The 27,185-nt window shown below is 38.9% G+C and overlaps 1 pseudogene; it reads right to left on the bottom strand.

The window, feature by feature from the left end:
• The window catches only part of LOC124962878 (programmed cell death protein 5-like), a 45,172-nt pseudogene extending 18,464 nt beyond the window's left edge, over positions 1–26,708 (bottom strand).
• Between the last annotated feature and the right edge of the window lie 477 nt (positions 26,709–27,185).

Here is a 27,185-nt window from a genome sequence, read left to right as displayed (position 1 = left end):
AATAGGTTATAACATTGATCATTTAGATAATGTGGATACTCAATACCTGCCTGTTGTAACTGTTAAAGATTTGAATATATTTCCCAAATTTGTGGCAGTATTCAAATTGCACAAGAAATGTCTTAGGTGAAATGATCAGGACCGTTGAGTCTATATACAAGGATCTGTTATTTGATTTTATATTGAACCATTTAAGCAGACTCCTCAAGAGTCATTATTTGGTCCTGAGCTTTATTACTGAAGTTTCTTATGTGAGATGGAACCGACTATCAGATTTGATAGCAAAGCACTAGCAGCTGGGAAACTGCTCTTTCTCTCCCCTCTCATTTCCCAAACAATGTTTGCACTGATTAATACCATGCAACAAGACGTGACGCAGAGATTGTGTTGGCATTGTGTTCTGATGACCCCACACATTGTGTGCGCTCTGTGGTTCCTTTTGCTGTTCATAGTTATATGGGTTTATCAGAAATTACATGTCAGGCTCCCGATGAGTGTAATTGTATACTGATTGTGTATAGTTTTTTAAACCTCATTATTAGCCTTGTATGCAAACCAAATAAAAGGAAAGTTTAAAAAAGGAAAAAGAAAATAGCCTCCACTGGACGTCATGTCAGAGCCCAGGTGTTTGAGCCTGGACGCAGGGGGGAAACAAAATGTTCTCTCAGGGACATCTGCTGCAGCCATGTGCTTGAAAAAAGGCCCTAATGAATGCAGGGGGAAGGAGAGGAGTGGCAGGGCGTGGGGGGAGAGCTCCGTGGCTCTGCTTTCTCCTGACTGTTCTCCTTGCCTGCACGATTCATTTAATAACAAGGCAGGGAGGACGCTGAGCGATATGGTGTGTGTGCCCTCATTCATTTCAACTTTCATTAATTGGTGCCCCCATGGCATTTTCTCTGAGTTCTGACCCTCTCCTTAGACTCATTTTTATCTGGAAAACAAAAACAAAAACATCTCAACTATGTAGCTACAAATTCTAAGGGGGTGCGGGGGTAGGCACAGGAAGAGTACTGAAATGAATAGAGCTTTCTTTCCTTTTGCAGGGCTAAGCCCTTCTGCCCATTTACACCTGAGCAATTTAGTGGACACTTCTGAGATGGTTATTATCCAGGGTGTGCATTCCTTGGACGCACAAGTGGGAAGCTCAGCAGGGAACGTTGAAGTATTACATACCAAGGATGAGGGCCATTAGAATTAGACTCGCTCTAATGTGGGAAGTGCTTAGTTCTCTTTTAAAAACCTTTAATCAGTATACAGTGGTTCAGTACACAGATGTTAGCGCCAGTGTGAAGGCTCTCTAATTGTAATTTAAGTTATCCCTGCCTAAGGGCTCCCAATCAAATTATTAGACTGTTGCAGTGAGTCTGTGGCTCTTGGTTGCACCTTGCAAGGGGGTATTTTCTGGAATGATGAGAAACAGTGGTTTCTCCTGGGAAGCAAATGTACCATTATGGACTTATTAGGTCCTTGATTAGATCCACAGCTGATAAGTGAGTAGACTTTTCAAGAGAAAATATTGCAGTTTGTTTCAATCTCCCTCACTCAGCCATTGGATTGTGGAAAAGGAAGTAAATGAAATAGAACGAAAGGAAATATGCATGCAATTTAAAAAAGTGGTTGTAAAATTTATTAATCGGTTTTTTATAAATTGCCACTAGCTGTTCAGACATTAAATGGTAAGGCTGTAATAATTTGTTTGTTTTGTTTGTTTCTTGTTTTTCCCAAACCCTAAGCTTGCTTTTTTTCATTGACAGTTTTCTTACTGAACTGCCAAGACTCAAAGAGTTAAACATTCAGAGCAATAATTAATTAATTAAGCGGTCCTAGAAAGTTAACCTCTCAAGTTTCCTTCCTGAAATTCATGTTTATCTGATTTGCTTTAATAAGCGACTTGCTATTGAACTAGTTTTACATACTTTAATTTGAAGATAATTACAGTACTATGATTCACATTTTAGATGCACATTAACTTTTCAAAAGATATCAAGTTAGATACCTTTACCTAGCATTGTGCTTATTTTTTAGTAAAGTGTAACCTGAATAATAATCGACTGACTGTAGTAATATCTTTTAAGCCGTCCTATTAAGAAGCATTTATTTGATTTTAATTGTAGAACCATTGGTCATATTGAGTTCATTTCCTGTTCATGTTGATTTCATGGGTCTCTCCATTAGTATTCAATTGCACAGTAATTAGTCATTAGTTCACCGTGATGTCTTCAAGCATGTGTACACTTATATTCTCATTTTCCACTCAGTTTCTGCAGTCATATTTGAATTCTTTATTTCTGATGGAAACGAAGGTCATGATAAGGAAGACAAAGTGCTAGATCATGAATTTATTAGATTAAACATTTTGCCAAAAGGCCCCTAGTTGAGGCATGCAAAAACTGATGCATTATAAATGAAATAAGTGGCAGCTGCCTAACCACAATACTGAAGTTCCTGAGATGTCAAAAGCTGGGATCTGAAGCATTTGTGATCAGAGATGAAATAACAGCTATTTAGTGAAACTTCAGGATGGCCCTTGAGCCCTGTGTACACCTGGCTAATTCTGATTAGAGCATCTTCAATTTCTGAGGAAAGGTCAAATTCCCAACTTGTTACCAAGCTTCAATAATGTGCTGAATTTTGCTGTTTTAACCAACTGTTTGGCTTTTCGGCTCTATTTTCCCTTATGAGAGAAAGTATTTTTTAAAAATATATTGTCAATGGATTAATTAATTCCAAATGTGCTGTGTTTTTAGCTCGCATTTTATCTAAGGTATTCATTTAGCTCCCATGAAAAGTAAATATGTCATCTGTCATAGTCTGTCACAAGCTCGTAATTTAAATCCATTAGAAAATTGTTCCTGCTTTTTATTTGAGCTGGCTTCACGTTGTTGTCCTAATTAAATTGGAATCTTATATCATTTAAATGTTAGAATTGGAAATGAAATTATTTTTATTCAGGTGATAATGGCAGTCCTATGGCAGAACTCAAAGACTTTGCTTTCAGACTAGTTGAGTCAATGTTCAGGAAGCCATGGTTGCTTGGTATAGGTTCCCATTTGCCTTTATTCCCTCTCTGAAATGAGAAGCAAGAGAAGTGGAGTCACCAAATTAAAGGATCTCTCTCTAAAGGATCTCTCTCCAAATAGACAAGTTCTGCAGTAGCCTATTTCTATGTCCTACTTTTTGTTTTGGGGTCCAAAGGTAATCGAATTCTTAGAAATTGCCTAAAAAAAGGTGTTTTTTTTTTTTTTTTGCGGTGCTGGGGATTGAACCCAGGGCCTTATGCTTAAGAGGCAAGCATGCTACCAACTGAGCTCTATCTCCAGCCCTAAAAAAAGGTTTTTGACGCAATAGTTTACATTGATGCTCCTCAGACTTTACAAACAAATCTCTTGATAGAATACTGAGTCTGCCTCAGTAGGTGTGGGTGGCCTCAAGAATGTGCATGTCTTATAAGTTCCCGGGTGAAGTTAGTGTGGCTGGTTCATGTTTCACGCTTTTGTATCAAGAGCGTGAAATGATTAGTAAGGAAATAGGATGAATCACAACTGATATCTTTTCATAAGGTTTTTTTTTGAGAATTAAAAAATCATTTTTAGATTTTAGAACAAATACCCACAGTTGTTATGTGGACCTAAGACTTGGCTAACATGCTGTTTATTATTGTTAATTTTTAAGCTTTAATATCTATTTTTGATTCGTTTAGAAGAAACTTGCTTTCTTAAGAGGAAAATGTATGCTTCAAACTCACACTTTTGACTTAAACATACTCATTGCAGCATGCTTTTCCATATATTAAATTTAATATGTGAAGTTAGCAGGAAGTATGTTACTTTCATGACTTTTTTTGTGTGTGGTGCTGGGGATTGAACTCAGGAACTGTGCATACATCTTTTTTTTTTTTTTAATATAAAAATTAAATTATCCTCAATTTTGGTTAAGCATATAGGCTTAAGGAATTAATTTTTATCTCTAAATTTAGCGGTATGAGTCTTCCCACAGGACAATATCTGATAAGTTAATGATAATAGATGACAATTTCAGAATCACAAGAAACTGTGGAAATCCCCAAATATTCAAGATGGCTTGACATAAATGTCCCCAGAATTTGTGTACCTGTGTGTTTGAGAGAGGGAGAGTGAGGTCGGGGGGCGGATTTGGAAATTAAATTAGATCAACAGAACATAGTTGATTTCACTTCTTTGGTCATGGAGTCTGGAATTCTTGGCTTTTGCTGCCTCCTCTGAATGTAGTATCTGAATTGCTCTCCGAACTGAATTATAGTCTATAAAGGTTCCCAAATCTATTTGAAGAACTCTTCAAATTTTCTCTAAATTTTGTAAGACAGATTTGAATAAGAATAATCATTACTCATTTATGAAGTGGAACATTCTTTTTTTTTTTTTTTTTTTTTTTTTTTTTAATTAAACTTTAATTTTTTTTTTCTAATTGGTTATACATGACAGTAGAATGCATTTTGACACATTGTACAAAAATGGAGCATAACTTCTCATTCCTCTGGCTGTACATGGTGCTGAGTCACACCAGTAGTGTCATCATACAGGTATATAGAGTAATAATGTCCATCTCATTCAACCATCCTTCCCATCCCCACCGTCCCATCCCTCCCCTCACCGTCCTTTGCACATTCCAAAGTTCTTTTTTTTTTTTTTATTTTATTTTTTTTACGTTTACATAGGGTAATGATGTTTATTATATTTTTCCCCTCCCCCCCACCCCTCCCACCCCTCCCACCCCTCCCACCCCTCTTTTCCCTCTACACAGTCCTTCTTTCCTTCATTCTTACTGCTCTCCTTAGCCTAACTCTAAACCTAACCCTAAACCTAATGCTAGCCCCTCCCACCCCCCATTATATGTCCTCATCCGCTTATCAGCGAGATCATTCGTCCTTTAGTTTTTTGAGATTGGCTTATCTCACTTAGCATGATATTCTCCAATTTCGACCATTTGCCTACAAATGCCATAATTTTATCATTCTTCATTGCGGAGTAATATTCCATTGTATAAATATGCCACAGTTTCTTTATCCATTCATCAACTGAAGGGCATCTAGGTTGGTTCCACAATCTGGCTATGGTGAATTGAGCAGCAATGAACATTGATGTGGCTGTATCTCTGTAGTATGCTGATTTTAAGTCCTTTGGGTATAGGCCAAGGAGTGGGATAGCTGGGTCAAATGGTGTTTCCATTCCAAGCTTTCTGAGGAATCTCCACACTGCTTTCCAGAGTGGTTGCACTAATTTGCAACCCCACCAGCAATGTATGAGTGTTCCTTTTTCACCACATCCTCGCCAACACCTATTGTTGCTTGTATTCTTGATAATCGCCATTCTAATTGGGGTGAGATGAAATCTTAGGGTAGTTTTGATTTGCATTTCCCTTATTACTAGGGATGTTGAACATTTTTTCATATATCTGGTGATTACTTGTACATCTTCTTCTGTGAAGTGTCTGTTCATTTCCTTAGCCCATTTGTTGATTGGATTATTTGTATTCTTCGTGTAGAGTTTTTTGAGTTCTTTATAGATTCTGGAAATTAGCGCTCTATCTGAGGTATGGTTGGCAAAGATATTCTCCCACTCTGTAGGCTCTCTCTTCACATTTCTGATAGTTTCCTTTGCTGAGAGAAAGCTTTTTAGTTTGAATCTATCCCAGTTGTTTATTCTTGCTTTTATTTCTTGTGCTATGGGAGTCCTGTTAAGGAAATCTGATCCTGAGCCAACAAGTTGAAGATTTGGACCTACTTTTTCTTCTATAAGATGCAGGGTCTCTGGTCTGATTCCGAGGTCCTTGATCCATTTTGAGTTGAGTTTTGTGTAGGGTGAGAGATAGGGGTTTAGTTTCATTCTATTGCATATAGTTTTCCAGTTTTCCCAGCACCATTTGTTGAAGAGGCTATCTTTTCTCCATTGCATATTGTTGGAACCTTTGTCTAGTATGAGAAAATTGTATTTATTTGGGTTTGTGTCCATGTCCTCTATTCTGTACCTGAAGTGGAACATTCTTGACCTTCCTCTTTTGTTCTCTCTACCTCTTCCCCTTCTTCTTTTTCCCCTTTTAATTTTTCTTTTCTTTTTCCTTTCTCTTTCATTACATATATAATTTGTTCTTGTTAGCTACACATGATAGAATGTATTCTGACATATTATACATATATGGAGTATAACTTCTCATTCTTCTGATTGTACATGATATAGAATTATATTGGTCATGTAATCATATGTGCACCAAGGATATAATGTCCAATTTATTCTATTTTTCCTATCCTCTCTCTTTTCTTCCCTGTCCTTTCCCTCCATTCTTTCCATTCTCTTTCTTTCTTTTATTATGTGTCTGTTGATGAAAAATAAATTGTATCATTACAGGAAGTTAAGAAAAAAAATTCAACCCTAAAATTTACATTTCATCTTTTTCTTATAGCATGAAACCAAAGGAAATAATTTGTAATTTTCAAGTTTATCCTAGAAAGCTGGTTCACATCAGTGATTCTATTCCTGGTTAAATACTGTGCCAAATTTTGAAGGAAATACTTTTTCAAATTCAATTTAATACATTTTGATGTTTAGGTATAGTGTGTTTTAAAACTCAAGTAAGGCCAATGAAACTGAACAAATGGATTGGGAAAAGAAAAAAAAAGTTCAACAAAATGCTTGAATCATCTCAGATTCTAGAACCTGAGAAGGCTTTAAATAAATAGTGTATAAATTTTTTAAAAATATAAGCCAAGTGGTATGGTGGAAACAGTCAAGTATTCCCCCAAATCAACTGGGACTTCATTCATCCATCTGTCCCTCCCTACATTTGCTACCTGGGCAATTAGCTATTCTTTTTGTTCTGAACCTTATTTTTTTAATTAATTAATTTATATTTTTTAGCTATTACGTGAGAATGCTTATGATTCCTAACTCAAAGTGTTCATGTTAACCTGTTGTTTTGGATTCCTTGACTCTGCAATTTTAGCAAGGAGGAAAAAAAAAAAAAAAACTCAATCAATCAATCAATCAATCGTCAAATGGCTTACATTCTAATGGGAGAGGATAGACAACAAAAGTTAGGGGCTATGGAGAAAAATAAGGCGAAAAAGAAGTGGCTAGGGACTGCTAGGGCAAGAGGTACAAGGATGGCCATTTAAATAAGGTCATCAGGAGAGGGGGCATTGGAACAAAAGCCTCCAGGGAAGGAGCGCTCCCTGTAGGTGAAATAGCAAGGGTGAGAGTCCTAAGCCAGGATGGTGCTTCCCATGTATTTAAAAAACTGCAAAGAGGCCAGTATTATTAGAGAGAATGCAGTGAGCAGAAGAGCAGAGGAAGATAAAGTGAGGGAGGCAACTGTAAGGCCAGATCACACAGGACCTTTTGGGTTATTGTTCGTACTCTGGTTTTCATCCTGAATGTGATGGGAACCTACTGGTGGTTTTGAGCAGAATGGCATGCTCTAACATCTGTTTGTAAGAGAGCCCCAGTTTTTCAGTTTGGTGTCAATGAAGGGGCAAAAGGTAGTCAGATTCTGCATTTTCTCTGCAGGTAGAACTGACAGGAGTTGCTGTTGGATTGCATGTGGAATATGAGAAAAGGAGTCAAGAAAGACTCAATTTTTTTGGCCTGAAAAATCTGGAAAGAGGGAGTTGCTCTTTGCTATGCTGTAGCACTCTGCAACAGAACCAAGTAGGGGGAGGCACAAAATCCAACTTGAGTTAATGTGTGCTAAATTTGACAAGCCTATAAGATGTTCCACTGCAGCTATGAGTTGAGAGTTTGGCAAGTGCATTGGTCTGGGGCTTAGTGGAGAGGTCCTGGTTGAGTGTGGGAAACCAGAAAGTCACCAGTACACTTGAAAAGAGATGTTTCCATGGGGATATGGAAATGAGGGCACTTATTACATAATAGATGCTCAACAAACACAAGTTGCCCTTCCTTTCTCTATTTTTTTCACCTTCTAATTGACAGTCTCATGCCAGTTTTTATTTATAACTAGATAAATATCGGGTCTAAGTGGTAAATTATTTGTTATATGCATATAATTGTGTGTTTTCTTAATTTCTTCTAAAGATTTGTCATTCTGTATTGCTTGGCTGCAGGCTCTGATTCTTGACTTAATATAGTTTCAGAGCATACCTACTCTTGAACTAAGCCACAGTTTTGTAATTCTCCTTTTCTGGTGAGTATACCATAGTACTTATCTTCACAAGTGTTTGTTAATGGATGGTCTGGATTATGGGGTGCTATTATGTAAGCAGAGTAAACTTTTGAATGGACTTTTAGGCTTTTACCTTTGAAGAATATTTAACCTTAGGCTCATAGGCTCATACCGAACATCCAGATGCTTAAATAAACACTGAGAAAATATGCATAGATTATGAAATATGCTTCAAATTATGTACAGTATTGACATGTGCAACTGATATTTTAAGATGTGCTGATTAAAATAGCAACTGATGAAATACTAGACCTCTGGAGATTCTTTACCTATTGGATCATTAGCAATATAATGAAAGTCGATTTTGTTTCTCTGTTATCCTTGTTTTTCTATGTTGTGTCCCTCCATGATCAAGTGAATCCACGACATATTTTTGTTTTCATTTTTAGGACTTCAGAGCTTTTGTGATCAGTGTGTCTTTCCATGTGGCTTACTCCCAGCTCCCTAGTTCAGAAGTAACACAAAGGTAGGGGTGTCATGATTATTTGCTAATGAAGCACTTTGGCTGGAAATTTGCCCTCAGGAAAACAGAGTGCACTGATTGGAAACATGTGTTTTTGATGAACTCTTTTGTTGAGTGAATCTAATTTCTCCATAATGAACATCTATACGTACTGGTTTATTTCTCCCACAAGAAATTGCCTTGATTTTCCAGTCTTGTACTGATGTATAGAGCACTACTTGAAAGCCTAATATGCAGTCATGTGGTTCTAATAATCATTTATGATTTTGGAAAATACCTAGAATACTAGAGAAAACTGCTTTGCTCAAAGATCCTTTAAGATTATATTATCTTTGTCAACTTTCATTTAAAATTAAAAAATAATTTTAGAGCATCTTCTGACACCAGTCAAATTAATTTTATCTAGAATTCTATTTCTCTTTTTAAATTTTTTTCATTAATTGTTGATGAACCTTTATTTATTTATTTGTATGCAGAGCTGAGACTCGAACCCAGTGCCTCATACATGCTAGGTAAGTGCTCTACCACTGAGCCACTATCCCAGCCCCTACAATTCTACTCTAATAAAAAGAAGTTTCAAGAAAAACAAAAATAGCTCGCCTTTCATTATAACCGCCTTCTAGTCAGGATAGGCTAATGGTTATAACAGAGTCTAAATTCTCCATGACATAACACAACAACTTTTGCTTCTTCTTGACACACTTTCACTTAGGATGAGGGCCAGTGCTTTAATTCACACGAGCATTCAGGGATCAGCTTCTTTCCATCCAGTTGCCCATCCCACCCTATCTCTTGAAGGCTCAGTGTTCTTGACTGGATCTTTTCTATGCAGAGAGAGAGAGAGGAGAGGCTAGGGAAATAGCGTGGAGGATTGGTAGTTCTTAGAGACCAGGTCTAGAAATTGCATATATTACTTCTGTTTATGCAGGTGTCTGGCTAACTAGCTGGAACTCAGTCATATGTCTTTGCCTAACTGTAGGGAGAACTCTGAAAGGTGGGTTAGCTGAGTGCCAAGGAGAGGTGAATACAGTATGTCTGAGTCTTAGCAATCTTCTATAGACCCTGTTGAATCAGAAAGCCAGGACACTCAGTGGTAGAGCCCTCTCACCCTGCTGTTTCCCTTCATGATACTGCTTTCCTTGTCCCCTCTTCACTCCTGGCGTTGACCAAATTGTGTGAACTGTAAGATGGGAGTGAAAGGGAAATGCACACCAAAGAAGAATTGATGAAGTAAATAAAATTTATTTAGCTACTTAAGGAAATATTTATCGTTAGTATGCATTGGCCTCTTTCATTATTTGCTTTGAACATTAACTTTGTTTTCCTGTATCAAAAGCTGACTTCTATTAAAAATGAGTTTCAGTATGCATACAGGCTTGTGGGATACAGTGAAGGATATTCTGGCAGAATGTTCTCTTGTGTTGCTGTGTGACAACAGTCCTGGAACTAACATTTCCTGAACAGCTACTGTGTAGGTACCCTGCTAAACCCTTTACGAATATTAGTCTATGAACATCAGTCTTCTAAAAAGTGCTGTACAATTCTGTGAGTAGGGATTGTCCCTATTTGGAAAGAGAGATTCCTTTAATTAAAATCCAGACCTCTTTGACCAGGCTAAAGACTTTCCACAACAGGAGGTTCTGAATGACCTTCCCCCTCCCCCATGCCTACTGCACTTCCCCACAACTTTCTTAAAGGTTGAGGTCCTTTCCAAAGCTCAACACGTTTAACCACGTAGACCAAAGTAATTGGTTATCAAAACAATTGAATCTATTGTGAGTATAGACAGAGACTGAGGCTGTAACCAAACCAGTGTACTCAAACAAGGGATTAGAAACAGCTTAAAAAGAGATCTGGAAGTCATATAAATGTGGAAAGAGATCACAGATGCTTAAATAATTATTTATAGAGATGAATAAGAAAATCAAGTTAGTGCTGTTTCCCTGAATATTGAATTCTTTTCCCAATATATTTCTTCTTCTCTTTTTTTCTTCTTTTTCTAATTCATGTTCTTTATCACTCACTGCTAACAAAGGAAACCAAAAGAAAAAAGAAAGAGTAGGAGAGATTACTTTTTTCTTTACCGTGGACTCCAAATAAAATGGACATGGTATTAACTCCTATAATGATTTGCTCTTTGCTTCCATCTGCATATCTGATCTAATTATACTAATAAAAGGAGAAGGCAAAGGGAGAATTATACTAACAAGTGAAGTTTTTAACTTGCACAGGAAACATTTATTCCCTCCACCCTCCACCCTCCTTTAAATGGCTCTTTTGCATCCCTTGATGCACAGCAGGGGGAGTGGCATTTGCCACCCCATGGCAAAATGGATGTGTGTGCCTCTGAACATAAAATTGGTCCATGTGTGATTTAGCTTTGAGTTGTGTTGTGTTTCTTATACTAATATAATATTGTTCTAGTGCTTGCCCCTGATTAAAGAAATAACATAAATAAATAATTTATAATTTAATTAATAAGGTATAATATGCAAAGCACAGTAATTTCAAACAGCTTGTAATGTCTCTAATGTACTTTCAATTTTTTATTTTACATAAGGGCTATATTCATTATGTGGTTATGATAAACATACTAATGAATTTTATTACAGGAACAAATTTAAACATGTAAATGAGATCAAATAGTATTAAAATGCAAACGATGGTGAAACTTATTACAAACTAACCTTGCCAACATACATGGAGTGATGTCATTTTAAAACTTTGCAAGTTATATCCCTAAACAAAGGCATTGCTTTTTACAATGTCTCTGAACATAAGAATTTGTGAACTGAATGCTTTATTCTCATACGAACTCCCCAACCAAAAAAAAAAAAAAAAAAAAAAGTTAACTAGAATCTAGGGTTTGCATGTAACTTTGGATGACAATTAAAATCCCTTTTCTTGTTCCAGTGAACAGTAATCTGTGCATAATTACATTCAAATGAGATATTAGCATTTTTTGTGCTTACTCTTTGTTAATTGCAGAGTTCACTCACCATGGTGATGCTTTTGATGGAATCAGGCAACCTTATTGACCTGATGCCGTAAGGCGTGTTGGAAAATTCTGCTGTATTCTTCATTTTTTTTTTTATTTTGGCATTTTGAGGAGTCCTGCTGCTTTTATTACATTCCTGACACTTTTGTTAATAAATCATTGCAAAGTTAATGAAAATTGCATTCAGGCATATCCAAAATAATTGTGTCCTTTGTCATGCTAATAAATTGAAAGATGTTGATCCAATGGGTGAATGCATGCCCATTATGGAGAAGTTGGTGATATGGGTGCCTGTTGCACTCACACTTTCTCCTTGGCATATCATTCCATGTAAAATGTGAAAAAGGAAAACAAACCTCAATATGTTTTATTTCATATTTTATACAGTGAGCCTTTAATTAAGTCAGCAAATGGGTGAATTATATCTACATGGAAAGATAGAAGTATTTGTATTATGATTTATGAAAGGTTGTTAATATCAATAGGAATCAGCAACAGTCTAATATCAGACTCATAAAAATATGAAAACCATGTTTGACTGACCTTTCTCTCATGCCTGGGGATTTTCTGCATTTATATATGACCCACTTGATTTAAAAATCACAATGTTAATAACCCCACATTCATTTCCCAAGGCTGCTTCTGTACTAATTTAGAAGGAAAGTGAAGAAATGTGACTTTTTATTAAAAAAATTTTTTTTTTTTTTTTTGCCTTTTTGGCAAGCATCAGATTTTTTCATTCACTAAGCTTTAAGTGTATAAGGGTGTCAGTGAGTGTGTTTGGGAGATAAAAATGCTGTCACACTTACATGCTCTGTGAAGCAGGTTCTGGGTGAGGAAGGGGATTCAGTTCAGAAAAATTTAAGCATATAATTTAAGCATATACATATATATGCATTTGTTTTCAAATTTATCTCAAGGAAGAACTCCAAGTAATTGTTGTCTTGGGGAGTTCTTAATTTATGCACTAGCCCATCATGCTGATTTTAGGTAGGTATTTATTCTGCTATTCAATCAAAAAGCATAGTTTCCATAACAACTGCCACATCAGATGAAACGTACAGCTTGGCATTTGAAATACAGGACTTCTTAGGAGATATGCTTCCTGACATATTGTGTTGAACTTGTGTTCCTTTCATTCTCTTTTAAGCTAGCAAGATCTGTGTTTCTATAAAGGACCATCGCAGTTTTGCATAATTATTACAATCCATCTGCACATTTCCAGGATTTATATTAAAGTAATTAAAGCCATTTTGTATTAGTGGGTGCTGTGTGGAACCGGCTTGGATGCAGGATTCTAAAAGTTCCCACTTGCCTGCTTGCTGTGCTGTAATTTGGAGAACAGAATGTTCCGTAAATGAGGTTTGGGAATACTACATTTTTTTCCTTTCTTTCCTTTCTTTGCAAAGTAACTTTTTTTTTTTTTTCTCCAGTGGAAAATGGAATAAAAGGTTCACCTAGGGACTGGAATTAATGTAGTCCTTCTGCCTAGGGTTAAAAAAGAGCAGAATCACAGCAAGTAACATTGTGCAAACCCTAATATATTTAGCTTTTTCTATGGAGAAATAATAAGGCAGTGTTTCTAAGGCAACTTTCTTCCAAAGAGCAGCAAGCAATTTAATTTATATCCTCATTTTCCCTCACAGTATTTGTTCAAGGTAAACGAGGGCTGATATTATTAACCCCATTTTATGGATGGGATGATTGAGGCAGACAGATAATGTCTTACAGAGCAGATAATGAGGCAGATAATGTTGTACAGGGCAGGGGGGAGACACAGCATGTCAGCAGTAATAGCTAATACCTGTTAGAACAAACCCACAGAAAGAACTAGCTGAAAGTACAAAACAGATTGCTGAGAAAAATCATGCAAGTTCCAGGAACTTTCAAAGGAACAGTTTGGTGCAGATCACCACTTCAGACCCAGGCATGAATCCTTGGCATCTCTGCTGAGATCTGCAATGCTTAGTTTGATTCTTAGTGTTCAGGGTCTGTCTCACAAGAATCTGCAATTCTTCTGGGTGATCCATAGCAGAAGACCACACCATCCAATATAGAAGACAGCATTCTTAACAAAAAGGGTAAATGCATATTTTGAAAAAAATCTAGGTGTGATAAAATTGTCTCCCGACTGGAGAGAAGTTCTTATTTTTGCTCAGTAGAGTGCTCTTTTTTAGTGTTTTTTTCTACTACGAGAAGAATGAATGAGTGAAGGTGCCGAGTACTTTCTCTCCTGAGCCACTTATCTGCCAGACCATTGTTGTCATGCTTCCTAACAAATGGTTATTAACTGGTCTTTCTATGATCCCATCATATACCTATAAGGCTAGATGATGATGAACATTCTTTGTCACAAATAGTAGCATTCACAAAATTTATGGGATATGGAATCCTGGCTTCTGCTGTAATAATGGAGCTGAGATGTTAGGGTGTCCTGAAGCACAAGGTTAAAAGTGCGTGGTCTTGATGTGGAGTAGAGGGTATGCGCACAGGCTTCGCAATCAGACAACCTGCCTAATGTGCCACATAACTACTGCATGCTTTGAGGTGGTTACTTAGTAGAGCTTAGCTTTAGTTCCTTCTCCAGAAAATGAGAATGATAAGAACTTGCTCATAGGTTTAGAAGGTGCTTAGCACACTCCTAGCATATTGTGAAGATTCAAGAGATGGGAGTTTCTAGGTTCATCTTTATTCTTTATGCATGTTGGGAAAGGCCGGTTTGCATTCTCCAGTTTGCTATTTTTCTTTTCTTATTTTGGCTAGTCTATCTCTTAAAGTCTTTTTGTTGTTGTTGTTGTTGTTGTTGATTAAAAAGAATTAACTAATTTCAAGCAAGGAAGAACTCAGGTTTGACATCACTGGGACTATTAACTCTATAGACATGGGAGGTGAGAAACCTTTCCTCCAATTTTGGTTTCTATTCACATCGCATGCCATTAAATTTCTGCCACTGTAAAGGTATAGTGGACGTAACTGGGATGAGGAAATAGGCAGAAACAAGTGAACGTCTCCGCAAACAACCAGAAATTAGCCCAGAGAGAATTCTCAAAGTTTGAAAGAAGAAATTTAGGGAAAGAGGAGTTAAAATACACTTTGCAGAGTAGCTGTTGAAATTATGTAACTTTATGCTCCTCGATAGTACATTTTAAAACTAAAGAAGTGTTAAGCTTATTTTATGGATTTTAGATCCATATTAAGTTTGCAACTGACACTGAGCAGGCTTAGGGGTCCTCTTAAGTGGGGTGGGGGTCGAGTGGGATAGAGCCTGCAGGAATGAGGTAAGAACAAGGAGGTGCAAGTGGTGCATAAAGCGCTTCTGGTACCTGTCTAGCTAGTTCCAGGGACAGCCTGCCAGGCTGACTGGACAACAGGCACACCTTCACTACATTTCTGGTATTCTCAACAGATTGTTCATTGATTATAATCAGATAGTTCTTCCAGAATAATCCACCCAGGAATATATATATATATATAAAAATATATATATATATATAAAAATATATATATATATATAAAAATATATATATATATATATAGGAATATATATATATATATAAAAAACCAGTCCTAGTGAATATTACCCAAAAGCTATCTGTCCACAGGCTCTTCAATGTAGTATGAACAAAAGGTTTGCAAAGGTTTTAATTAGAATTAAAGGAATTTTTGCTGCATGAATGTGCTGGAATGAAAAAACAATGCTTATTTTCTATTTGGCAATGTAGAAAATACTTGCCTTGCACACACCTCCCTTCCTGCTTTCTTCTTTCTTTTTTTTTTTTTTTTTTTCTTTATATATAGGTTTTACTCATCCAGAACCGCCACTTTGGAATGATTGAATTGTTTGATGCTTCTGTGCTTTCGAACAAGTTTTATAGCTTACAATCTACTTTATGGTGTGCTAGAAAGACTGCTATTTTCTTGCATGTAAAATCATAAAAATCCAAATTATTTTTGGATAAATAGAGCCACTGAATAATAAAAATTCTAATATATGAGATTTTCAAAATCTTAGTGAATATTTTTTAATCATCTAATAATTTTCTGTTCCCCAAAATGCTTGAAGCCTATGCACCTAAGACTGAGGTCATTCAGGGTTTAACTTTGTAAAGGACCAGAGTTACACTGGGGAAATATTAAAGATGTGGAGCTTATTTTGAGTTGTTGAAAATATTATCTGACTTAAGTTGGAAGCCCTGGGTTGCAATCTCTTTTCTGCTACCAATTTTTAGATTCACCTTTTGCAAATTACTTAGCCTATTTAGTCCTCAGTTTCTTCGCTTGGAAAAATACAGAGATATTATACAAAATATTCACCACTTCAAAATTCATTCATAATTTATCTAGAGCATCATACACGATGAACATTTTATAACATGTTTAGGTCTCACATGTTTAGGTCTCAGAATCATAGGGAAGCAGCACTAGGGAGAAAACTCCACTTGTGTTTCTGCTAATCCTCCGTGCAGGTGGCATGAGAGACCAGAGGATCTCCAAATAGGTATAGAGCAAAGCATCCTTGGGAAGGTTGAGCAATTGGCTTTTGACCAACTGTCCTTTGCTGTAGTGTCCAATAGAGAATCTAGAGCTGGCACTCAGCCTGGTGCTTTTCTCTTATTTGAGGTTCATACGTTAAACTGCATGTCTATTCAATACTCTCTTGCTCTAAGATTATCTGTAACTTTGAAAATCAAGTATCTGATGAATAGGGTTTTGATCCCTTGTTTATTTTTGCCATCTGACCTTTGACCTATAACTATAAATGAAGACCTGCCTATGTGAAACAACTGAAGAGGGATGAACTTAAAGATGTTGACATAAATACTATACTATAAACAGTGAAAGGACTTAGAGAAGCATTCTGAATTACTAAAAAGACTAAAATCTTATAGCTGATATTAGGTGGTAGATTAAAGATTTCCAAGACATTGCAGAAGAATTTTGGTAATTGGAATGCATATATTACAGTATGTCCCTAATATCAATAGGGTAACTCAACAGTGGATATTTTTTTCTCATATGTCAACATTGTATCAGTGACTGGGCAGTGTTTAATATATTCTTTTTGCTCGTTTCTCTTAAGTTTCTGATGGCTTTGTTTGATCTGACACTTCACAGGAGTCCCTAAAACGCCAAGACTTGTGTAATTCATATATCATGGGTGACAGTTCCTTGGACAACAGATCATGTCTGACTCTCTATTAGATCTGCTATAATCTATGGGCCTGGTGATGAATGGAGAGAAGGTGCCCTATCACAGAGCTCCATCGCTGTCTATCACCTGGAAACGCTGCAGAGACGCTAATTAGAGGACAGTTTTCTGAAGGCCTAACGTGGTATGAAAATTACAAGAAACTGAATCAGTCTCTCAACAACTAAAGTCCAGAAGCTCCTGGGCCACAGTGTGCTCTGCCATGGGTCTTAACCTCCTCTGTGAGGTGGAGACAGACTCCACCCCTGCCTACACCCAAGCTTCCAAGCCTATCTTTTCTCAGTTCTTCTCTGGTGCTTTAGAAAAACTTCAAGGTATTGCATGTATTCCAGAAACCATTTCTCACCATTGAAACAAACCAGTTAAATTTACTTTCATTCATTAAAAGAGAAAATGTCTTAGTCTTGGTTGCTTGAGAGCTCTCTGATAGCAATCTCATTTTCTTTGGTTTATTTAAAATGCTTCTTTACTGTCAGTGTGCACCTGAGTTATCTGGGATCTTTTTCAAAATGCAGATGTTTGATTCAGTAGATCTGGGGTGAGGCCTAAGATTTTGCATGTTTATTAAGCTGTAGTCTCTTTAGCCACACATGGAAGAGCAAGGTTCTAGACAGAAGTATGTGTCTGAAGGTAGCCTGTGGCTGCTCTGAGTTGAAGACAGAAGGGCATGGTTGTTCAGGTTTCAGGTAGAAGCTCATCTGCCATAGGTGTCTTAATTCCATTATTGACTACCAAACCTCATTATTGATTTGACCAGCCTTAAAGGGTGAGACTTTATCCATGAATGAACATTCTGAACCCTGAGCTACAAGGGTATAAAAAGCAAGCCAGGGGATTAATTTCACCCATTCTGTATTAACCCTTCACTACCGGAGCTACTACTTCTGGCCCTGAGCCAGTTGATCTCATCCACAGCTTAAACAGAAGGCTCCGCCCAGAAATAAATACTGTCCTGGAGCCGAGGCAACTTTGATTGAATTGACCTCAAACCATCCCCCTGGCCACAGTTTTGTAGGTTCCCAGAGGGAAGTCACCTCTCCTACAGGGATGCTGCGGTCCTCTTTCCCCTACTGCCATCTCCATCCTTAGATGCTGCTGGCCAGTGGGTTAGAAAAAGAGAGATGGGTGAGACTGGCATTGATGAGGGTGCACCGGCTTAGATTAGGGAGAAAGGATCCTAGATGTCTGTCAGAGAACAAACAGCAAGGGCTGATGGAGAGCAGAGAGTGAAGACTCATAGGAAAATGTTTTTCTGTGGGTTAAGAATATTTGAAACCTTCTGCAATGTGTATACTTTCCCATGGAATTTAAAGGCTGTCGACAGCAGAAACACAAGAGCTACAAAGCTGGAGGAGGAGAGGAGACTTGCTCATTCTCTGTGTTTACTAGAGGTTACAAAACAGCAACTGAAGTCATTGGATTCCTTCTAAGTGGTGGTTATATGGAATATGGAAATGAATTCAATAACTGGAATGTGTGGCTAGAGGAAGGTATTCGTTGGTGGTACCCATGAAGCCCAGTAAATAGGCTGGGTCCTAGACCCTTTTTACTGCTTCCAGGCCTGGGATTCATAAGCTCCCTCAATTTCAAGGAATCCTTAAACCTCCTGCAATTATATCTGGCATTTCCATTTTTACCCCTGGGATAAGTCTCTCCCCCTTCTTTTTATCAGAATATCAAAGCAGTAATCTATAAAAGATTCAACAAAAACTTGTCTAAGTGGCTATAAAAGAAGGATATTTTGATAATACCCTGTGATGTTTAGTGCATTATTCTGTGCTGTGAACTTAATTAGAACATGCTTTGTAATAAATTAGAAGATAGACCCCAGTTCTCCAATAGCAAGAACCAAGTCTGACACCGGATTGCTTGCTTGGGATGAACTATCAGAACTAAGGAGAATTCAAGTGGTGAGTGAGAAGGGAGAATGTTCACCTAGTGAAAACTCAGGCCTAGAGCAGTTTAAATACCTTGCCCAGTGTATCCTGCAGAGCTGGACCTGTCCTCTAATGCCCCTGTGCACTTCACCTAATGTTCTAACTCACCTGTCAATCCTTCAAAAGTGTGCTCCAGCCCCCTTTCTCTATTTCAATTCCACATCTCCCATGATGCCCCCCAGTGCTCCCTGTCCTTGGCATCTGCCCTTAAGCCCAAAATTACTTAGTGATTTTTAGTTTTTTTCTTGTTTCATTTTATAATCCCAAAGTTAAAAAGATAGTTCTTCATTTTCAGGATCTCTCCTGTTTTGGCCTGCTAGTCAGAACTCCATTCTGCTATTTTGCAATACCATAAGAATACAGCAGGCTCTATTCCCTGCCTGAATCTCAGTGGCATGTATTCTATTCATGCCTGCATGTTCTCCAGTCCCATCTGGGTCCACGCAGTTGCATTATGAACTCTGACACCCATGTCATGTCATGTTTAGCCAACTGTTTTACCACTAGTCAAAATCAGAAGTTTTTTTTTTCCTCCCCAATTCTCCCAGCAGGGCTTTCCCAGCTTGGAGAAAATGAAGCTGTCGGCCATCAGTTTATACATCATCACCAACAACAAACATGCCAGGATCAGAACCTGTATTTTGTTATCTGACCATTGCGGATGGCAGGGAGAAAAGACAGCTTGCTTTTCATTAGCTGAGCTGACCCCAGCCCTGGGAGCGGTGGGACAAATATGCATTTTGACTGGAAGTAAACTGAGGAAACATGACGTGGAGCCAGGGAGGGATTGTAGGTCTGTCCCAGGGGTGCGATTTTTTAACAGACTGACTTTTGGCATTTGAGGAAGATCTCAACAACTCTCTGGATAGAATTTTCATAGCTGTTCACTTGGCAGAGCTGATGTTTGTCTGGAAATAACACTGCTCTACTTTATGTTATATGTTGTGGCTTTTGTATATAAATGGTCTTGTTTCCTGGGGCCTGGAAGTGTGGACTTTTCCCCTTCTTCCATGTTTATTTCCGTTGCATCTGTGGCCTTTAATGCTGTGGTTGGCACAATAGGTGTGTGACAAATGTCCTCCAAATGGAGTTGAGTGTTTGTGTGGGGGTGGGAGCTGCCTGTTATTTGCCATGTGATAGAGAAAAAGGAGCAGGTTTTGGGAGCAAATGGGTCTCAGTCTCAATCTGGCAATGTCACTTACTGATTTAATCGCACTGTCCTCATCTTTATCATGGGTATAAGAAAACATCCCTCTTAGAGATGTTAGCAGTGTATTACGCTGTGTGTAAAACGCTGGCATGTGGTAAGTTCTCGATACAGGTTAATTCCCTTTCCTCTTTTGGTTACTTCTTCCTTTGGGTATAATGCTCGGTTGCTAGAAATACAAAGCCAGCTCAATACAACTTTTACATGATTCTTATGGCCTTTCTTTTGAATTTTCTATGTGATAAAGAGCTAAGAATAATGACATTGGAATCATATAGACATAAAACTCTTTCTCCTTTTTATAGAGCGCTCAAGTGAAACAAGGGTCTTGACATGAGCATTGACGGAAGTCTCTCAGTTCTGTACCCCTCTGTCTGTAGCCAGCGATTTCCTGTTTTTCTGTTGTATTTGCACTTAAAAGTAATTTTGTGGCTCTCTCAAAAAGATGGACAGAAGAGCTTTCTTGAATATAACACTGGGGAGGTATTGGGAGAGAGGGACATGGAAACAGAGGACTGGGGTGTTGGGCAGAGAAGAGAAGGCAGGGCAGCTGGAGGGGTGAGGCCTGCCTTCTTTTTCCATGGTCTGGATGCCACCATGGCTGCTCTCTCTTGGCTGGGGTTTTCAGGGTTAAGAGTCAAATCTCACCTACTCTTCTTCCTTAGAACCACAGTAAAGGCACCAAAAGGGTCTTGCTCCCTCTGGCCCAGAATAAAATGAAAGAACAAAGGAAACTTGATTCCGTGCTTGGAAATCTAATTTTCTTTATTGGGTCCATTTTTAAAATCCTAGAGTAGGAAATTCTTCTGGACTTGGGGGCATTTCATTTGGACTCGGCTTAAGACCTGGGGTAGGCAATTGGAATGCTGCTGTAGGGTTGTGGTATAGGTGCTACAACGTGTATGTGTGTCTGGGAGGGGAAGATTAAAGAAATGCTTTTCACAAAGAAGGTTAAACCTTCTTCAGTCATTGCTAGTAAGAAAAAAATTTCCACTCAGAGACATTTTCAATTAACTCTAACAAGTAATTGTCGATTGCCCACTATTTGTAAGACAAGAGCAGAGGTTCCCTGCCTTCCTGGGTTTGGTGTTATGGTTAGGCAAAGCCAACTGATGCAGGAAAGAGCTGAAGAAACATAGAAATAAAGTGCTCAATTGACCATTATTAACTAGTCAGAGTTTCAACCAATAGTCTGCAGTGTGGGGGCAGTCAATGACCAGTGCTGATTAGATCAGATGGAGAGAAATTCTTGTGAGTGGATTTCATAAGAGGGTCTCCCTAATGGGGCATACAAGATGGAGTGTCTATTTCCCTTTCAGATCTTCATATATACCCTAAGAATTGCACTTTTTCTCCTGTGCCTAAGTCTTTGCATAGTTGCTCTCTCTGCCTGGAAGACTTCCTGTCTTCATTTGTTCCTTTGCTTGTTCATTTATGCATAATCTGGATGAATCCTACTTATCTTTCAAAACTCATTTGATGTTTTACCTCCAGTACACCTTTCTGAAGAGCTGCACCTCTTCCCTCCCAGTTTTGCGTAGAGTGAACGGGGTTCCTCCTTCACGTTACATTAACACTTACGGATCTATACACCGTGCGTACAGTGCCATGAGGGCAACCAGACTCTGAGCTCCTTCAGCACAGTGACTTGCTTTATCTCTATGCCTCCTGCATCTACAAGGTTGCCAATCTATAGCTAACTCAAGAGAAGGTTTTTGAATGTGTAAACGATAGAATACTAGAAAAAATAGTTGTGAACCTCAGGTTGTTCTGTTAGCTGCACGTTCCTGGGAAGAAAATTTCTGTGGCAAGGAGTCCGATTTTAAATTCAGAATCTCTAATGCATATCTCATCCCTGAAAATTATGCCTTTGCCCAGCAGTGAGTCCTCCACACTCAGAAGAGGAAACCTCTTAGCACTGGCCACAGGTGACTGCATGGCCCAGCTCTCCTGCTGGGAGCTGGAATGGCTCCACATTGCCTCCAGGAAAGAGAATGCTGAGGCGGGCTTCTTCCAGGACGAATGAAGGGTCCTGGCAGTGCTCACCAAGCAAGCCTTGGGGTCCATTTGGAGATTGACCTCCATGTGTTGTGCAGCACACGCTCTGCTGGGGAATGGGTGCTGGGTTTAGTGTTCCATTTTCCCTGCAAGAGATGCAGAGATGTGAGGCCAACCAGAGAGAGGTTAAAGAGATGTGGGAGCCTTACAGCTGGGGATCATTAACAACAATCAAGACCAACATAAAAAGGCAGCGGGACTTCCCTCCCTCTTGGCCTTGGAAACCATCTGGATAGAGGAAATTTGGTTTAAACTCTGGTAAGGAACTTTTTAGTACTCTGATTTTTTTTTTTTTAACTTCTTCAGAGAAGTCCCCCAAAGCCCTAAAATCTGTACCTCAAAACCCCTTACCAGGACATCAATACATGTTTAGGGTACAGAGCACATAATGACTGACAGCATAAGCCATGCACCTACTATCTTTTTTGGAAATACCTGTTAGACCTGGGGGCTCTTTTCAGACATTCTGAAAGCTGTGACCCAGTTTAATCAGAACTAGGCAGGATTCCTTGACTGTTACACTCACATGCCTTTTCTTAGGTCCTACCTCTGCCATAGCCTCTTAAGGTATAGGTGGCCTCCGGAACCTTTGGCAGACCAGGGCTATGATAAACAATACTCCCCCTACTCTCACCCTGAGAACAGGAAACAGGACCTGAGAATTTGCAGCATATGATGAATCCTTGAGATGAAGGTTCAAGGGCATATGGATTTAGTGCACAGTCTGTTTTTCTGACATCACCTGTACACTGAAGTCATGAGGACTTGGTAGTAGAGATCTGAGGAAGCTGCTGAGTGAAGGGGATGGTGCAAATGTGCACAGGGAAGTAAAGATGACAGCCTACGGGCCCTGAGGGATGAGGAGTAAGCTCAGTTCCTGCATGCTGGTTTCCATGCCCAGGTGCATCTCTACTATGGGTCCTGCCCTTGGGTATCCAGGACATCATGGTGTTCTTATAACTTTTTCTTTCACTAGCTTGAGAGAGTCTCTATGCCTAGCAATGGAAATGCCCTGAACTTGTCCCTGTCAGGCTTCGTGTGACCTTGGCATTTCTATTGCTTTTACTGGGCTAAAACACAGCAGCAACAACAACAATGCATTTAGGTGAAAGGGGGCTGATGGATGACTGTCCCTGCCTTCTTAATAACTGCCATAGTTCATGGCCTTTGGAACCCACTGACTCTGTCTTAGTTCACTTGGAGACCGTCGTCTGCATCATGTAGCACTTGGAGTCTTGATGGCATTCTGTCACCTAGGAATCTGATCATTCTGACTGTGTAGTGTTTCTGTTGAGGTTGTTCCTGAAACGGGGGCCAGCAGTGTGCCTCATGCTTCTCTGTATCTCCCCACATGGCTCAGTTATCGGACACTGCAGGCAGTGACGTGGGAAGGTAATGATGCTAACTCATGCTTGCCTCTTAGATATTGGTGAGTGAAGGAAACCACTCGATTCCCTTGTCTAATTTGCTTTTGAAACCAGTGCCATACAATCAAGGGGGGAAGCGCAGTTCCACCCACTTGTTCTGTTGTTGATAGAGTGTCAGAGAGGCGAGTTTGATGATTCAGCTCCAGGACCAGGGAAGATTCTGTGGCCTGAAAAAAATAATTTTTTTTTCCCTTTTTATCCCAGTTAAAAATAGCTTTATAGTTTTTAGAATCTGATAATAGAAGAAATGTAGATTTACCAAATTTTAGGACCTTAGTTTGCTGTTCTTGAATGCTCTCCCTGCTATGATGCTCCTGGCTGGGTATTTTTTTAATTCAAGTCTCTGCTCAGATATGCCCGGTCTGAGAGGGCATGGGCCCATCTACATAGACCAACCTGGGACCTGCTCTGCACCACCTTTGTAAGCTTTAATTTCCTTCACCACATGAATCACCCGCTGGCCTCATGGTCTGTGTTCTTCCCCCACCCCCAAAATTGTAAACAGGGACTTTATTTTGTTTTGGGTCATGTCTTACGTACCTAAAAATTGTGCTAAGGACTTGGAACCAAAACGGATGTGCAGAATGACTTCTAAAGCAAATTGAAAAGTTTAAAGCATTTATAAAGAATAAAATAGAATGTAAAATATTACCCATATTTCCACCACCCAGAGATAAATGCTGTTAATATTTTAGTAGATAACATTCTTGAAATATTTTAAAGGACAGCATGCCATTTTTGACCTGATTTTTTTTTCTCATTACAGTGGACATGAATATCATTGAACTTAGGCTGGTAGTTCTCAGCCATGATGGTGCAATAGGTGGAGAGTGCTATAGCTCACATTCTAAGCTCTGCCCCAGACCAACTCCACCAGAGACTTCAAAGTTGGAGCCAGTTTTCCTACATTGAAGAAGTGATTTGGATACACAGCTGGAGTTGCAAATTACTAATCTACATTATTATTTTAAAGGCTGCACAGGATAGAAAGTCTTATTTTTCCTTTTGCAAAGTTAATTGGCTTTTGCAGGAATCACAACCTATGACCAATGAAGTTAGATGTACCTACCTACCATTAATTTGGATTCATAATATGATATTAACAAATATTTTTATAGTACTTACTATGTATTTAATTGTATGTGTGTGTGTGTGTGTGTGTGTAACACAGTGTTAAATCCTTTAATCCTTAATCCTTACAAAACTGTATGTTTGGTACATTTTTTACAGCCATTTTACAGGTCAAGAAATTGAGGTAAACACACACACATACACACACACATATAAAAGAAATTGAGATATAAATAAGTTGAGATCACACAGGTAGTAAAAACCAAAGCTGAGATTTGAACCCAAGAAATATGATTCCAGAGTTTATTCTCCTACCCCTGACACTGGACAGCCTTCCTAATATCATATACATGTGTGTATATATGTGTGTGTGCGTATCTCTCTCTTCTCTCTCTTAATAATTCACATTGACTTAGTTCTGCAGTTTAAAGATAACTTTCACTTAGGGAGGCAGGGTGGTGTAGTGGAAAGACTATTGCTCTGTCACTTTTGGAGACATTTAGCCATTATCTGTTTAATGGTTGGCCGACTTTGGGCAAATTGTTTAACTTCTGTAGTTTAGCCATATCTGAAAAATGGGGACAGAAATGCCGACTGATCACCTGTGGAGAGGAGACACGTGATTCATCTATCACGGCGCTGGGCACAGGTAGATCATGAATAGATGGCTGCTATTAGTGTCATCTTCACTTCGCTTGATCCTCACAGATACCCTGGGAAGGACACAGTTTTGGAAAGGTGAGCCGTGTCGGACGCAGTGACTAACGTTTTGCCTACTTCTGTTTCCCTCCGTGGTGTGAGGTAACTTCATAGGCCTGAATCGTCTTTGACCCATAATTTGATGGGTGAATCCTCCATTACATCATGGAACAAATGTCAAAAGTCCTTGCCTCCCCTCTCTCTGTAAGTTCTAGAGAAAAAGGCACACAAGGATAGAATGGGGGTAAGAAGATAGGTGGCGTATCTGCCTTTTCTGGTTGTCTTTATTCTATTTTACTAGTGAGCGATTTAATTTTACTTGCAGAATAACAGAGATGTTAATTGTCATGTCAGAGCTTTTACATGACAAGATACAGTTAGTTATTGAATAGATAAGGACAATTTCAATGCAGTACAGTTATGGTTGAGGTAGCACAAGTGAACGGTGACATTTTTTATTTAACTCCCTATTACATTAAAAAATCAAGTCCTTATGCCTTTTCTTAAGAAATTATCAGCCATCAGTCTTTTGAACTGTGAGGCTTATGAGTTAAATGTGTCTCTGGAATAAGTCTGAACAGCCACATTATAAAGCATCCCTGCCTATGAGCTTGCCAACAATCTACTCTTGCTCAGGATGTTTAAGTTTTAAGGAGTTAGGATAGGAGTGAGAAACGAATGGGCACAGAGCTGAAAGGGAAAACTGAAAAAGGAGTTTTCTTCTGAGTGGGAGAGTCCAGGAAAAGAGGGAGACCAGAACTGGGCTAAGACTGTGTGAAATGGTAGTTGATATTCCCCCCCTGAGATTCAGAACTTAGACCTTCCCAGATATGGCCAAATTATTACGTGAAGTTTAGTCACGTCTCTGTCAGAATTTTTCCATGCTGTCTTTCTTCCCTTACCTTCCATGTATCCCTCAACACACTGTACTTGGGCCAGTAATAACCTCCATGCATGCTTTGTCTTCATGCCTGCTTTGCTGACCTCCCCGCTCTGCCGGCATCTTTTGAATGTATTACACTCTCCTAATAAATGAAGAAACATAGTCTTCCTTTGGCTCCTGACACCACAACTTCTGGTTTTCTTCCTCTGAGTTTGGCTACACCTCCTCAACAGCTTTTATCAGCTCACTCTTTTCCATATTTCAGTATTTAGATGTTTGAGGGTTTCAGAACTTACCCTCTGCCCCTCTTCTCTTTGCACTCCATGCTTCTGTCTCAGGTGATTTTACTTATGTCCACACGTTTATTTATGGACCACTTCACAGAGGACAGTTGTGCATCTCTGGTGTAGTGTTCCCTTTAGCCTCGGATGTGTTACATACCCACCAGGCAGACTCAACTTCTCCACAACTGCCAATTCTTCTTCCAGTTTTCCACGTATCTCGCTGTTCATGTCCAGGCTCTGATCATATCCTGTCAGTCTCATTTCCTAATTTTTCCTTGACTTTGACCATTTCTCCTCTTGAACAGTGTGATTGTACTACGGGAAGCTGCTGTCATCTCTTTCCCTAACCACATGACCCCCTGATACTCTACCATCCTCTTCCAACCTCATTTCTCTAATTTTCTCTAATTGACTTCCCCCTTGTCTAAAACTAAAAATCAAGATATTTATCACAATCTCAATCCCTGAAGGATGGTATATCCACCTCTCCTACCCTTTGACCACCTCACCCGGTCACTCCCCAAGTCCCGGACCCATTAGCTCTGCATTCTCTCCTGGCTGGTCCTCATGTGTTCTGTTCCCTTCTCCTGGAACTCCCTATTTCCCTCAGTATGCTGCATTATCACCCTACTATCCTTCTTCATCCAAAACTTACTACAAAGTGTGATTAAACAGTTAACTAGGGAAGTACTAGTTTATATTTACCATCCAAATACTCCAAGAAAATCCATGAAGGTA

Source organism: Sciurus carolinensis, chromosome 13 (assembly GCF_902686445.1).
Source record: "Sciurus carolinensis chromosome 13, mSciCar1.2, whole genome shotgun sequence".
NCBI classification, from domain to species: domain Eukaryota; kingdom Metazoa; phylum Chordata; class Mammalia; order Rodentia; family Sciuridae; genus Sciurus; species Sciurus carolinensis.
This window is presented reverse-complemented; position numbering and strand designations above follow the sequence as displayed.